Raw genomic sequence first — 14,178 nt, 5'->3', positions numbered from 1 at the left:
TACAGCAGCAGGCCAGCAGCTCCTCGGAACAGGCCCGTAGCTATAGATCCCAGCAGCACCTGCGCCCACCGCCGCCGCCCACCAGCTGCCCTCACACACCCCAGGCCACGGCACACGCCACGCGGCCCCGCCCAGCTCACGTGATTGCTTTGCTCGCTTCACGGATCCGCAGGCGGACGCAGCGCCGGCCGCCCCGCCTGTGCCTCTCCTCGCCGGGCCACTAGCCCCATTAGCCGCGCTCCGTCGGCATGCGCCGCTGCGTGGGCGCCGCGCAGGACCGATGCTTAGAGCTGGAGCGTGTCATCGCCGGCCGCGCCCGCTCGGGAAGCCTCCGCCTCGACGACGCGCTCAAGCTGTTCGACGAATTGCATCCTCACGCCAGGGCTGCCTCGGTTACCGCCTTCAACCAGCTCCTCACCGCTGTGTCTCGTGCCTCGGGCCGGCGCTCCTCCTTCACCTCAGAGTCAGAGCTCGTCGTCTCCCTCTTCAACCGGATGGTACGTGACTGCTCCATCAAGGTGGCTCCCAACCTTTGCACCTACAGCATCCTCATTGGCTACTTCTGCCGCATGGGCCACCTGGAGCATGGCTTCGCCGCCTTTGTCCTTATCCTCAAGACGGGCTGGAGGGTGGATGACATAGTCATCAATCAACTGCTCAAGGGCCTCTGTGACGCCAAGAGGGTGGGTGAGGCCATGGACCTATTGCTCCGACGAATGCCCGAAGTTGGATGCACACCGGATGTAGTTTCATACAACACACTTCTCAAGGGTTTCTGTGATGAAAAGAGAGCCGAGGAGGCACTTGAGCTGCTCCACATGATGTCTGATGGTCAAGGTAGTAGCTGCCCACCAGATGTGGTGTCATACCCCACCGTCATTAAGGGTTTCTTTAGTGAAGGTCAGGTGGATAAAGCTTGCAGCCTGTTCGTTGAAATGGGTGTTTCACCGAATGTTGTGACATACAACACAGTAATTGATGGCATGTGCAAAGCTGAAATGGTTGACAGGGCCGAGGGCGTCTTCCAGCAAATGGTTGATAAAGGTGTTAAGCCAGACAATAAAGGGGGGGCAGACCTAGTGCCGGAGGCTCCCACATGAGTGGGGTCTGGGGAAGGGAAAAACCGAGGCAAGTCTTCCCCCCGCAAAATCTGCGGAGAGGCTGCTTCGAACCCACGACCTGGTGACTCAGTGTTAAGCCAGACAATGAGACATATAATTGTCTGATCCATGGATACCTCTCTACAGGATAGTGGGAAGAGGTGGTTCGAAAGTTGAAAGAAATGTCTGCACATGGTCTTGAGCTAGATAGTTTTACTTATGGTGTGCTTCTGGAATATCTCTGTAAGAATGGAAATTGCAATGAAGCTAGAAAAATTTTTGATTCTATGATTAGGAAGGGTATAAAACCTAATGTAACTACCTATGGCATTATGCTTCATGGATATGGTAACAAAGGAGCTCTTTCTGAAATGCATGATCTCCTGAATTTGATGGTAGCAAATGGTATTTCACCTAATCATTACATCTTCAACACTGTGATCTGTGCATATGCTAAAAGGGCAATGATAGATGAGGTGATGCATATATTTATCAAAATGAAGCAGCAAGGTTTGAATCCAGATGTCGTCAGTTATGCAACATTAATAGATGCACTTTGCAAGATGGGAAGAGTGGATGATGTTGTGCTCCATTTGAATCAGATGATAAATGAAGGAGTGACTCCTGGCATTGTTGTTTTACCTCCCTTGTTTATGGACTTTGCACTGTTGACAAATGGGAGAAGGTTGAGGAATTATTTCTCAAAATGTTGAATCAATGGTTCGCCCTGACATCGTGTTCTTCAACACAATATTGTGTAACTTATGTAGAGAAGGGCGGGTTATGGAAGCCCAAAGGCTCATTGACTCGATGGTATGCATGGGTGTGAAGCCTAATGTTATCTCATACACGACATTAATAGATGGCCACTGCTTAGCTGGTAGAATGGATGAAGCGGCGAAGTTACTTGACGGTATGGTCTCAGTTGGCTTGAAACCTAACATTGTTTCCTATAATACATTGCTTCATGGCTATTGTAAAGCTGGCAGGATAGACAATGTATATTGTGTTTTCCAAGAAATGTTGAGGAAGGGAGTTACACCTGGAGTTGTGACTTACAATACTATACTACATGGTTTGTTTCGGACAGGGAGATTTTCTGAAGCAAAGGAACTGTACCTCTATAATTAAAAGTGGAAAACAGTGGGACATTTACACATACAACATAATTCTAAATGGGCTCTCCAAAAACAATTGTTTTGATGAAGCATTCAAAATGTTTCAAATCCTCTGGTCTAAGGATCTTCAACTTGACATTATTACTTTCAACATCATGATTGATGCTTTGTTCAAAGGTGGCAGAAAGGAAGATGCCATGGATTTGTTCGCTGCTATCCCTGCTAATGGTTTGGTTCCAAGTGTTGTGACCTACCGCTTAATGACATATTAGGAGCAAGTCCTATACACAAGCTATGTTAGGAGCAAGTCCTATACATATTAGGAGCAAGCTATGTTAGGAGCAAGTCCTATACATATTTCTACAAGACACTCCTCGCTTTTTTTCATCTCATAGTATCCGCCTTTCGTATGCTGCGTTGATCATCAGTGCAGCTGTGCATATAGCGCATCTCTGCAGTTCTTTGGAAATGCTGTTAGAACTTTCCTCCTTAATTTGTAGTCTGCACACCTCTAATATTCTTCCATTGGATTGAAATGCTTAGCTGGGTTAGTTGCGGGAGATGTCTCTGTACTTATTGTCCACTGCAAGAGGAACAATGTGTAATTAGCAAGAGAATTCCCTGCATGATGACCAAGTGGTTGCGTTGTAATTGAGTTGTACTCGAGTGGTTACACTTGAAGCATTTTCCATTAGATACTAACTGGACCCTGTTATTATTGTTCTTGTAACAGGGAAAGAAGATAAGAGTTTCTTCCTCCCAGGCTAAGGATACACTATTATTGCGAATGTACACTATGATTGAACACAGGATGATTTTATAAAATGCAGTGGAAAAAGTTGGTCAGGGGTTTTAAAAGTCGATCTCAAGAAGGTATGGATAAAATGCTAGGATTGTTCAACATCTTTAGTGTGCATCATTACAGTTGGTTAACTCTGAATGGCACCAATATCAGATGGCAATAAGGGTTATGGCTTTATTGAATACTACAACCAGGCATGGGCGGAGTATGCTAAGCGAAGATGTCTACTCCAGAATTCAAACTAGATATAAATGCTCCTACTGTCAACTTGGTAGATCCTAAGAATGGTGGTGAATCTGCCTCTACGGTGCGCTTTTTTTTTAGCATCAGATGAGAGAATGGTACCTTTTATGCTTCTTCTTTTCATGATATTGTATATTCTTGTGCATTTTTGTCTTTGGGTTAAATCTCTATATGTCAAAAACTTGCCCAAGACTGTTACCCAAGAGTAGCTGAAAAAAACTGTCTGAGTGCCTTAGCGAAGTTACAGAAGTAGTTCTTTCTACTGCAAAATGTGATCATGAAGACGAGTGCGGTTTTGTTTACTTTAAGGAACAATCTATGTCTAAGATCTTGACGACGAGTTTCCTTTGTTCTCTGACATCTTTCTATAGCCAATCAATTTTTCTTCACGTATCCAGGAGGTCCTACTTTTTTTTTTCTCCAACAGGTCAGCTTCTGGATTGTTCACATGCAAAACCTCCTGCTGATAATACTGTAAAGTTACCTACTGCTAAAGGAGGCCCTTTGCTCCCTACTTATACCCCATGGATAGGAACTGGCAGGATCTTATAATTACTTGCAAATGACTGGCAAACGCTTACAGTCTTACTTGAAAATGGACTGACCTTCGCTTAGAATCCACTTGGAAGTGGACTAACAGTATGTTTATGCTGTGCTTCCTGGTCATGCTTCACAGGTAGATGACATTTGACATCTTATGTTTGAATGGTATGGTCTCACTTGGGTTGAAACCTGACATTGTTTCCTATAGTTCATTGTTTCATGGCTACTGTAAAGCTGGTAGGATGGACAGTGCATATTGTCTTTTCCGAGAAATGATGGAGAAGGGAGTTGTGACTTACAATACTATACTATATGGTTTGTTTCGGACAGGGAGATTTTATGAAGCAAAGGAACTGTACCTCAATATGATTAAAAGTGGAAAACAGTGGTCCATTTACACATACAGCATAATTCTACACGGGCTTTGCAAAAACAATTGTGTTGATGAAGCATTCAATGTGTTTCAGAGCTTGTCTTCTAAGGATCTTCAACTTGATATTATATTATTACTTTCAACATCATGATTGATGTTTTGTTCAAAGGTGGCAGAAAGGAAGATGCCATGGATTTGTTCGTTGCTATCCCTGCTAATGGTTTGGTTCCGGATGTTGTGACCTACCGCTTAATAGCAGAAAATCTCATAGAAGAAGGATCACTAGAGGAGTTTGGTGGTCTGTTTTCAGCAATGGAAAAGAGTGGTACTGCTCCAAACTCATGTACTCCCTCCGTCCCCAAAAGAATGCAATTTTGGAACAGTGTCATGGTTTTGTATATCAAGTTTGATCAATTATAGATAAAAAAGTATAAATATTTATTATATCAAATAAACATCATTAGATTAATTACGAAATGTATTTTCATAATAAATTAATTTGGAGCCATAAATATAAATACCATTTACTAGAAATCTGGTCAAACGTGAAGCACTTTAACTGGCACGCATACCATAGTTGCATTCTTTTCACGACAGAGGTAGTATGTTAAATGCTCTAGTTAGGAGGTTGTTTCATATAGGTGACATAAGCAGGCCGGGGCTTTCCTCTCCAAGCTTGATGAGAAGAACTTCTCACTTGAGGCTTCCACTACTTCCATGCTTATATCACTTTTCTCGAAGGAGGAATATAAGCACCATGCAAAGTCCCTGCCTGAAAAGTATCGTTTCTTCAATGATGCCAACAAATGAGTGTTGAAACGAAAAGAGTTCAGTTTTTTTGGCCATGCTGTGGTGTGAATGATGAAATTATTTAGAGAAATATTCTCATGACCTATATCATGAGTCACTGAAAATATAAGTATGTACACTTGTTATGGTTTGGTACCCCAAAATTTCAATGCTACCCTGGTGGCCTGGTGTTCTGTATGCAAATACATCTTTACTTTATATTCTCTTACTGAAGAATCTGCTAAATATTCTCTTGCTTACAAATTGAGCTGACATTAAAAAAATTGTATTCTTGAAACTGCTGTGTTCATTTAGGTTCTAGTTTACCCCTACACCATTTCTGTCTGAGTCTGCCCATTCCTGTGATTTTCTTCCATATATTGAACCTCATGTGGAAATAATGGGTGATGCCTGTTGGAAGAGGGTATTTATCTCATGAGTGATACAAGTGTTGGCAATGGAGGAGGTAAGATGCACGCGCACACACCAGGAGGTTGGTATTATAATGTACTTGCCGGCATCAGATGTTCTCCAAAAGGAAGGAAATTACAGAGGAGTTCTTCAATTATAGGAGCCTGACACAAGCAAATCTCTGGGATGATTATTCTGCAATGAACACTGGGCCAAAACTGAGGTACCAATTTCTACTGCTAGTTTCAATATTTTTTTCAGACACTATTTCTGTTCTTGCCTAGACTTATTTTAACATATGAATGAAAATAGCATCAGTCTTGATAATTTCAAAAAGTATGACCTCTTCACTTGCACAAATACCTGGCTGAGCTCTTTACACCTGGATAAATTTCATGCCTGGTTAGCAGATAGAAGCTGGCTAGCTGATCAATCCAACTACCGAAACATCGATTTCAGTTTACAGTTGAAGCTGGCTAGCAGATAGATCCATTGTCCCTTATTTTCAATTTTAAGTCTATTGTTTTGCTATGCAGAGTTCAGACGATGTAATGTACAAGTATGCACTATGAAGTACACTTGATAACTCATGAAAAATTTGCACTAACTGCTTGCTAACATCATCTTCTGTTCTAGTGTTCCAGTGGTGAAAAATTTCAGAGGCTAAAGTTTCACTGATGTTAGCAAGGAAATGTCAGACTAAAATTTCACTTTGAAGTAAATTTTTGATGGAATACTTATAATCTCACAACACTGTCTCTGTCAAGTATGACCCAAGATGATGAAAAGTCTGAACATCTTGCTGCCATGAAATGTTTCAAGAAGACGCTTTTTCCTGAAAGCGTATAAGTATGTATACTCTTGCCCTTCCTGTTTCCTGAAAGTATATAAACATATAAGTTTGAACATCTTGGGTCAGTGTCATTTTGTGGGTGACGCCTTTCCTGTTTTGATGTTATATGCCTGATAGCCGGTTGCTGTTAATTAGCTAAGATCTCAGATGGTCTTGTTTCTTGCAGTTATAACTACCTGGAGAAGCAGAAGATCAATATGAGGAACATGTTACCTGTCTAGCAAGCTGTTGTACCAGATAGCCAGCTGTTGTTGTGATCATGTCTCAGGTCATGATACCTGTAATGTTGGTCATGATACTCTGTAACCATGAGACCCGGTCGCTGTACATTTTTTCTCAAGTGTGAACTCTTTTCTTGCTAGTGTGAACTGATGTTGCTGAGTGCAATCTGCTGCCGTGAGGATGAACTAGTATGAACTAGATGCTTTTATGAAATGGTAAACTAGTATGAACATGCTGCTTGTATGAACTGGAGAACTGCTACTGACTATATGTTTTAAATCCTAACGCCTCTGTTCCAAAAGAATATTATTCTAGGTTTAAACTAACTCAATTTTCATGAAGTTGACTAGGTTTATCGAAAATATTATCATATTTATATCTCCAAATATGTTTATTATGAAAATATACTCCATAATTCATCTAATGATACTTATCACGCATTAAAAGTATCAGTACATTTTTGTATGTATCTAATTAACTTTAAGGTTTATTGACTCCTCGAAAATTAAGAATGACATTCCTTTTTAGAACAGAGTGAGTTACCCCCCAGTGTACTGCACTTAACTATGGAAGCAAATCGTGTTCTTGGTACAATAGCCCAAATAAACTTAACGTGTGTTCTCCATGACCTCATAAAAAATTAATTGAACCTAATAAATAGCGACCAAATATCTCATATACGTTCAGAGAGTGCAGCTCGTGTTGTATCACTTGATCGATAACTCTGATATGTGATTCCAAACAATTATAGATTGTGTCAATCTTTGTCTGACATTTTGCTTTGTATGCAGTAGTAGTACTATCTCCATAAAAAGAATATAATTCTAGGTGTATTCTTTGTTAGAGTATCTAAAATTTGACCAAATGTATAGGTAAAAATATTAGTGTTTATGACACTAAATATGTATCTCTACTATAATGGACCAATCAAAATTGTACTAGGTCCCCCCAGGAAAAAGTCCCCCGTTGAGAGCCTCCAACCATTGTGCACTCAGGAAAATACATACAGTAATTCATCTGCATTAAAATCAAGGGCTAATAAAACACCTAAACCAAATCCGATGACCACGATTAGACGTGGGATGCCAGGCTTCTCACCCCATGCCCTCCTCGCACGCCGCACGCCACGACCTGCCGCGACTGCGATTTGACGCTCAAAGCCAATCATCGCCGAATAAAAAAACGTGTTCAAAACCTTCCGGGGCGCCGCCACGCCGTTCGTGCATCTCTCTCTCCTCGCTCCCGACGTGGCATCGCGGCGCATCGGCGCGAGTGCGCCCCGGCGGTTGGTGCCTCCCGCCACGTCGCGGTGCCGCCGGCGTAGCGCGTGGGCGGCTTGGCGGTGCGGGGCGAGCGCCCCCGACGCGACGGAGCGGTGTCGGCGTGTGGGGCGGGCGGCCCCCCGGCGGGCGTTGCCTTGGCGCGGGTGCGCCCCCCCCGGCCAGCCGCGCGGTGGGTGCGGGCCGGACGTCGGTGGGCCGCTCCGGCGTGTGCTTCACCAACTCTGCGTCCAAGCTTCTTCTATCTCATCCTTCCCTCTCCTTTCCTGTTCTCTCTCTGTCTCTTCGACTTCCCTCTTCTCTATGCTCCGACGCGTGTTCCGGCGTGTGCTCCAGTAACTCCACCTCCAGAAGTGGTGCCTCCATGACCGGATTTGTGCATCCCACCGTTCGAGCGTCCGTCTCCGGTACCCCTGTGGCTGGATCCGTCGGTCCCCTCACCGGATCTGTGTCTACTGGGTACGAGGCTCTCCGCACTTGCGTGCGCTGGGAAAGACGTTTTTCTTTGGTTTGTGCTCTCCTTGCCAGCGCCAGGAAAGTGTACGCGTGTGTGGATCTGGCGTGCTGGCCTTTATCGCTGGAGGAGCCCCACACCAACGCATCTGGCCCATTGCGCATGGCGGGGTGCGCTCTTCCCTCTTCCCTGACCTCCCCCTCCCCTGGGAGGCCATAGGCTGTCGGCTCCCGCAGGCACCTGCCGTCCTCTTGTTTTTAGATGTGCAGAACTGATATCCTTCGCTGTACAATGATGATTGATTGTTTCGTTCTTTATGTTATCTACTGAGGTTTTGGGATTGTGCAATGATGGACTTTTGTTAGACCGAGACAATGGAATTGTGCAATAATGCTTATAGTTATTTCATTCTTCCATGAATTTTGCTATTTGCATTGTTCTTGTGATGGCAATGTCATTATATCTTAGCGATTCTCTTTTGCATGTGTTATGATGGCGGTGTCGCTATTGCTACATTCTGTACATTTGTTACTGAGCAATTGAGCATAAATCCATTGTCAATGATGTCTTTACTTCACATAATTTGTTGGTTGTTCTATTACTGAGCACACCCCATTGCCGATGATGAATTTATCCCTATCCATTTCTCTCCACTTTCTTGCAGGTTAGTATATATTCTGCTACAATTTCCTTTATTTTTGCTTAAATTTGCTTCATCCATTTCTTGTTTTTGCTGTATGCTATAAATGCCGGATACGGTGCTGGAATTGGAATTTCATGGGCATAAAAAAAGCAGTTTACTATGCTCCAGGTGAAGCATTATCTCTTTCTTAGGTCTTATTAAGATTCTGGACAGAGGTTCCCTTTTCCATAAAGACATTGGTGTATGGTTTTCTAGAAAGGTGTGGCTGGATTGGTAAAGCTTCTGTGTGTTAGCAAAGGCAGCATTATGAATTTCTTGGTCAAACTCATGTCAGCTCAACTGATGCACATCTTGTTGAGTTTTCAAAGGCTATGGCATGTAGGGATAGACATACTTTCTACTTTGAATAAAGCCAAAAATGTGCTACAAAAATACAAACATATGTAGAACCTTCTCCATATTTGGTTCTCCTGACCCCTTGTCCTTGTTTTTTTTTATCTCAGGACACCAACATATGAGCACCAGTTTCATATGGTGGAGGGAGACGAATTAAGAGAAGCAGCAAATCAATTTGGTGATAGAGACTGGTTTTTGATCTAGAAAGTATTTGATTTATGGCCATCCCTTGGGTGTTGTTTCATTCTTCGTCGAAAGCTTTCTTTTGACCTATAGGCTGCTTGCTAACAACAATCCGTCGGTGGATAAAGGGTGGATCTCAAAGCATTGCATTAAAAATAGATATACAAAAATATACAACTAGAGTCAATATGGAACTGCCAATAGTTTCTAGAATTTGTATGGATAGTTCATTACTTTGTGGTGCATGCTATTTTTATGTAATTTGTGGAGAAAATCAGTTACCTTTTGCGACTCAGTCCAATTATGTTTATCATCACGTTTGTCATGTCAGGTCTTGTTCTGTATTGCACTCATATGATTGGATCTGTGTTCAACTTTCTTCTCCGATTTCCATATTCCTTAGTAGTGTTAAAAGTGTTGTAGGTTTATAAGAGTGAATGAGTGAACAAATGAAAAAAAGATATCCTTTTCTGATTTATGAAGATAAATACACAATGGAATGTGATTTCTTTTATTTTACCCTGCCATCTTAATGTCTTATAAGGTTGCAGGTTTTTAATTTCCTTTCTTTTTGCCTCTGATATACCTCCCTTGCATGTTTTTTAAGATCCTACTATGTGGTTGTCAACAAAAGATGCTCGGCAGTCCACCGAGGGGTATCCCACGATGGTAGATTTGTCGTAGATGTGAGCGAGATCAGGAGCGAGATGGTAATACAAGCACCAAAACACAAGATTTAGATAGGTTCGGCCGTCAGTATGACATAATACCTACATCCTGTGTTCTGATGTATTGTATTGAGATCTATGGATCGTGTCCACTAGGGGACCCCTGTCTCTCCTTATATACTCTGGAGGGGTAGGGTTACAAGGAAAGTAGCCTATTTGGTACTATACAATAGCTTGCGATGCACGTCGAGCAGCGCCATGCACGCCTTGATCTTATGGGCTGGGCCACCTCTGATGGTGCGGCCCATATCTTGTCTTGTGGATACCGGGGGCCATACCCCCTCAGCTAGTCCCCGAACCTGACAGCAGGTGACGTAGTCACGTGGTGCCAGGGTCAGAAAGTAGAAGACCAGCCAAGCAGGCAGTCAGGCCCCGGACGTAGCCTCGAGATGAGAAAAGCGCAGATTCACCATAAGGTGAAGTGTGCCCACTTAGTCTCCGAGCCTGCTGGAAGATGAAGAATGAATCTTGTAGCAGGGTCAAAGAAAAAGAAGTCTGAAAGCTTTGCCGACGTCATCCGACATGCGCGTATCAAGACCTCAGACGTGCTGCCCAAGATCAGCACCCTGATCCGAACAGCATGGAGCAGCTTGATAGCACACCGATGAGACGTAGCAAGATCCGACCACCAAGTGCGATGTCCGAGCGCCGAGGAATCCCCGGCGTAGGCGGTGTTGTCCGAGCACCGAGGAGTTCCCAACGTAGCTGGCGACGTCCGAGCAGCGAGGAGTCCCCAGCGTAGCTGGCGATGTCCGAGCACCAAGGAGTCCCCGGTGTAGGTTGTGATGTCCGAGCACCGAGGAATCCCCGGCGTAGGCGGTGATGTCCAAGCACTGAGGAGTCCTCGGCGCAGTTGCGACGTCTGAGCAACGAGGAGTTCTCGGCGTAACTGGCGACGTCTAAGCAGCGAGGAGTCTCCGGCATAGGCGGCGATATTCGAGCAGCGAGGAGTCCCCGGCGTAGGCGGCGATGTCCGAGCACCGAGGAACTCTCGACGTAGGCGGCGATGTTCGAGCAGTGAGGAGTTCCTGGCGAAGCTGGCGAGGTTCGAGCACCGACGTAGCTGGCGACGTCCGTGCGGTGAAGTGTGCCCACTTAGTCCTCGAGCATGAAGAATCCGAGCGGCGAGGAGTAACCGGCGTAGCTGGCGATGAAACACGAGCGATGAACAGTCTGGTCAACTAGTCGGCGGCGAAGTGAGCATTGAGTAGAAGCGACCGGCGAACAGTCCGATCAACTGGTCGGCGACGAAGTCCATGAACCAAGCGGTCTGACCAGTTGATTGGTGGAGAAGTCCGAGCACCAGGTGGTCCGATCACCTAGACGATGATCCTGCAATACAAACATGTTGAACGGGTAGTACATGATGTAAAAATATATGAACTCCGAAGAAAAAAAATAACGTATGTAGCTCGACGATCAGTTGGAGCGAAGATGTATTTATATTTAATATAAACCGCCCGACCAGTTAGTGTGTAGCTGAGTCTCTAGCCCTAGCTAGCCCATACTTTATAACATCGAGCGTGGAGCCCGTGCACGTGTAGGAGGAACAGGCGTCACCAAGGAACCACAGTCGATCACCCATAATGTAGAGCGTAGAGCCTGTAGCACGTGTAGGGAGGAGCCAGAGACAGGGCCGTTTCTGGAGACATCCGAGCGTCAACATTACTGTTTGGGGGTTCAGAAAATCGTTTGGAGAGCAAACATGAAGAAAACAGCTCGGAGAAACATTATGGCGATATATGGAGATTGGACAATATTTAGGAAAATATTAAAGCGTGACTTAGCTGTAGACAGAAAGTCTGGTTGGCGGCGTATGGCGTTATCTGGTCGGCGTTGACGAAGTTGCCCGGCGCTCAAGCTTTCTGATCTGTCGTCATGGCGGCGGTCGCGGTTGTCACGGCGTCGTTCTTTGTGGTGATCATCATTGCGATGCGGTAGGTGGTCGGAGTAAGTAGTCCGGGCAGCTCGCTTAGCGGCTCTGGCGGGAGAGTGGAGTCATGGTAGATTGATTCCGTCGTCGAGTTGCCGCCGTATGGTGGAATCGAGGTCTGCCATCTGGCTCGTCATGTATCAAGCACACACCCCTATCTGGCGCGCCAACTGTCGACAAAAGATGCTCGGCAGTCCACCGAGGGGTATCCCACGATGGTAGATTTATTGTAGAGGTGAGCGAGATCATGAGCGAGATGGTAATACAAGCACCAAGACACAATATTTAGACAGATTCGGCCGTCAGTATGACGTAATACCTACATCATGTGTTCTGATGTATTGCATTGAGATCTATGGATCATGTCCACTAGGGCACCCCTGTCTCTCCTTATATACTTTAGAGGGGTAGGGTTACAAGAAAAGTAGCCTATTTGGTACTATACAATAGCTTGCGGTGCACGTCGAGCGGCGCCGTACACGCCTTGATCTTGTGGGCTGGGCCACCTCTGATGGTGCGGCCCATGTCTTGTCTAGTGGATACCGAGAGCCATACCCCCTCAGTGGTCCTCCTTGACTTTCATGCTTTGAAGTTCCAGTCATGTGCTATGTCTGGTACTCTGGTTACATATTCAGTTACTAACATAGCTTATAGCTAACACAGATAACATATGTTTCTAGCTTAATTTTAATGCAAGGTATGCCAATTTACGAGTCTGTTAAATTTGTATTTGACACATAATGTCAAATTAGTTCTGTGCCAAATTAAATATTCACTTAAATCTGTACCCAGTTATCTTATCTTGGAGGAAACCCTGCTGCCCGCCGCTACTGCCGGCTGAAGATCCTCGCTGGTACTTCGTAATGTCTACGCCCCCGGAGATACACGCGATGCGCTAAGCGATATCACCAACATCGCAAGTATGCTTTCAGTATAAATAGCACTTTCGTCTGAATTATGACATCCGAACTTTTGGATGTTTACACAAACACCTTTCATTCAGCGGGTTGAAACGGAGATGTATCATTTTACTTTGCCAAACTCAAAGCACTCGAGTATTTGTAACTACATGTTTTCAGTCACGTTAATTATGCAGTGAATTTTAGTCGGTGAAGATAAGTTTGTGTTTTTGAATTCTGATATATTTTCAGGGATTTATCACACAATAAGTTGGAGGGCTCAATTCCTGATGTCTTTTCACAGCTGTCGTCTCTCATGGTTATGTGAGTTTTCTTATCCCTGATGACTGTCATGTCTTAGAGTTTAGCTATAAACAATTGCTAATACTAATCTAATCATTAAACACTACTGAAAAATGATTTTTAGACTGGTCCATAATTTTTAGGACTATATTACTTGATTTATGGTGGAGGCGGGTGACTGCTGGATGCCTGGCCCGCAGCACCAGGATCACCGCTGCCATTGCTTGCTCTCTGCGAGTTTTACTGATGGGTACGATTTATGAATGACATGGGTCAGGAGCTGTTACGACGAGGAAATTAATAATTTAGCTTATTATCTGCAATGTACCGCTATCAACTTCACTGAGGATAAAATTCTTGGTGGATATTTTAAAGAGCCGTGCAAACGAATATTTTGACAGCTTCTCTAAAGATCTCCAAGTCATGATTAAGGACTTAGGCAGAATGTAACTTAGATGGTTAATATGAAAAATAACTTTACTATGCCTTCTTATGCAAAAGTGTTTCTCGGATTGTAAACATGCTCAAATACAATTATGTAAAAGTTGAACTATGAAAAAAAAACCATTGGTTATTTTCATGTGGATCCCTAAGATAAAGCCATGGCGTTAACACGGGCATTATACTAGTACTATGAAAATATATTCCATAACAAATCTAATGACACTTATTTAATATCATAAATATTGATAATTTTTATATATAGATAGTTAAAACTCAAAATACTTTAACTTAGTAATATGTTAGAATTGTATTCTTTTCTTGAGGGAGGAGTACAAGTTGGCCTTCAGCCGTTAGACGAAGATCCAATAGCCCAACGCGAGTTCTCCACGACCTCTGCAGGTAGATATGATGTGGGCCACGAGCCCACGAGCCGGCCACCTCGGCTTCACAGGTGAATCGAA

The 14,178-nt window shown here is 44.1% G+C and overlaps 1 pseudogene; it reads left to right on the top strand.

The window, feature by feature from the left end:
- Positions 1–5,528, top strand: LOC136481438 (protein Rf1, mitochondrial-like; annotated as a pseudogene).
- The last annotated feature ends 8,650 nt before the right edge of the window (positions 5,529–14,178 follow it).

The sequence above is a fragment of the Miscanthus floridulus genome, chromosome 9, assembly GCF_019320115.1.
Source record: "Miscanthus floridulus cultivar M001 chromosome 9, ASM1932011v1, whole genome shotgun sequence".
Classification (NCBI taxonomy): Eukaryota; Viridiplantae; Streptophyta; class Magnoliopsida; order Poales; family Poaceae; genus Miscanthus; species Miscanthus floridulus.
Note: the sequence above shows the minus strand (reverse complement) of the source record. Positions and strands in the feature narration are given on the sequence as shown.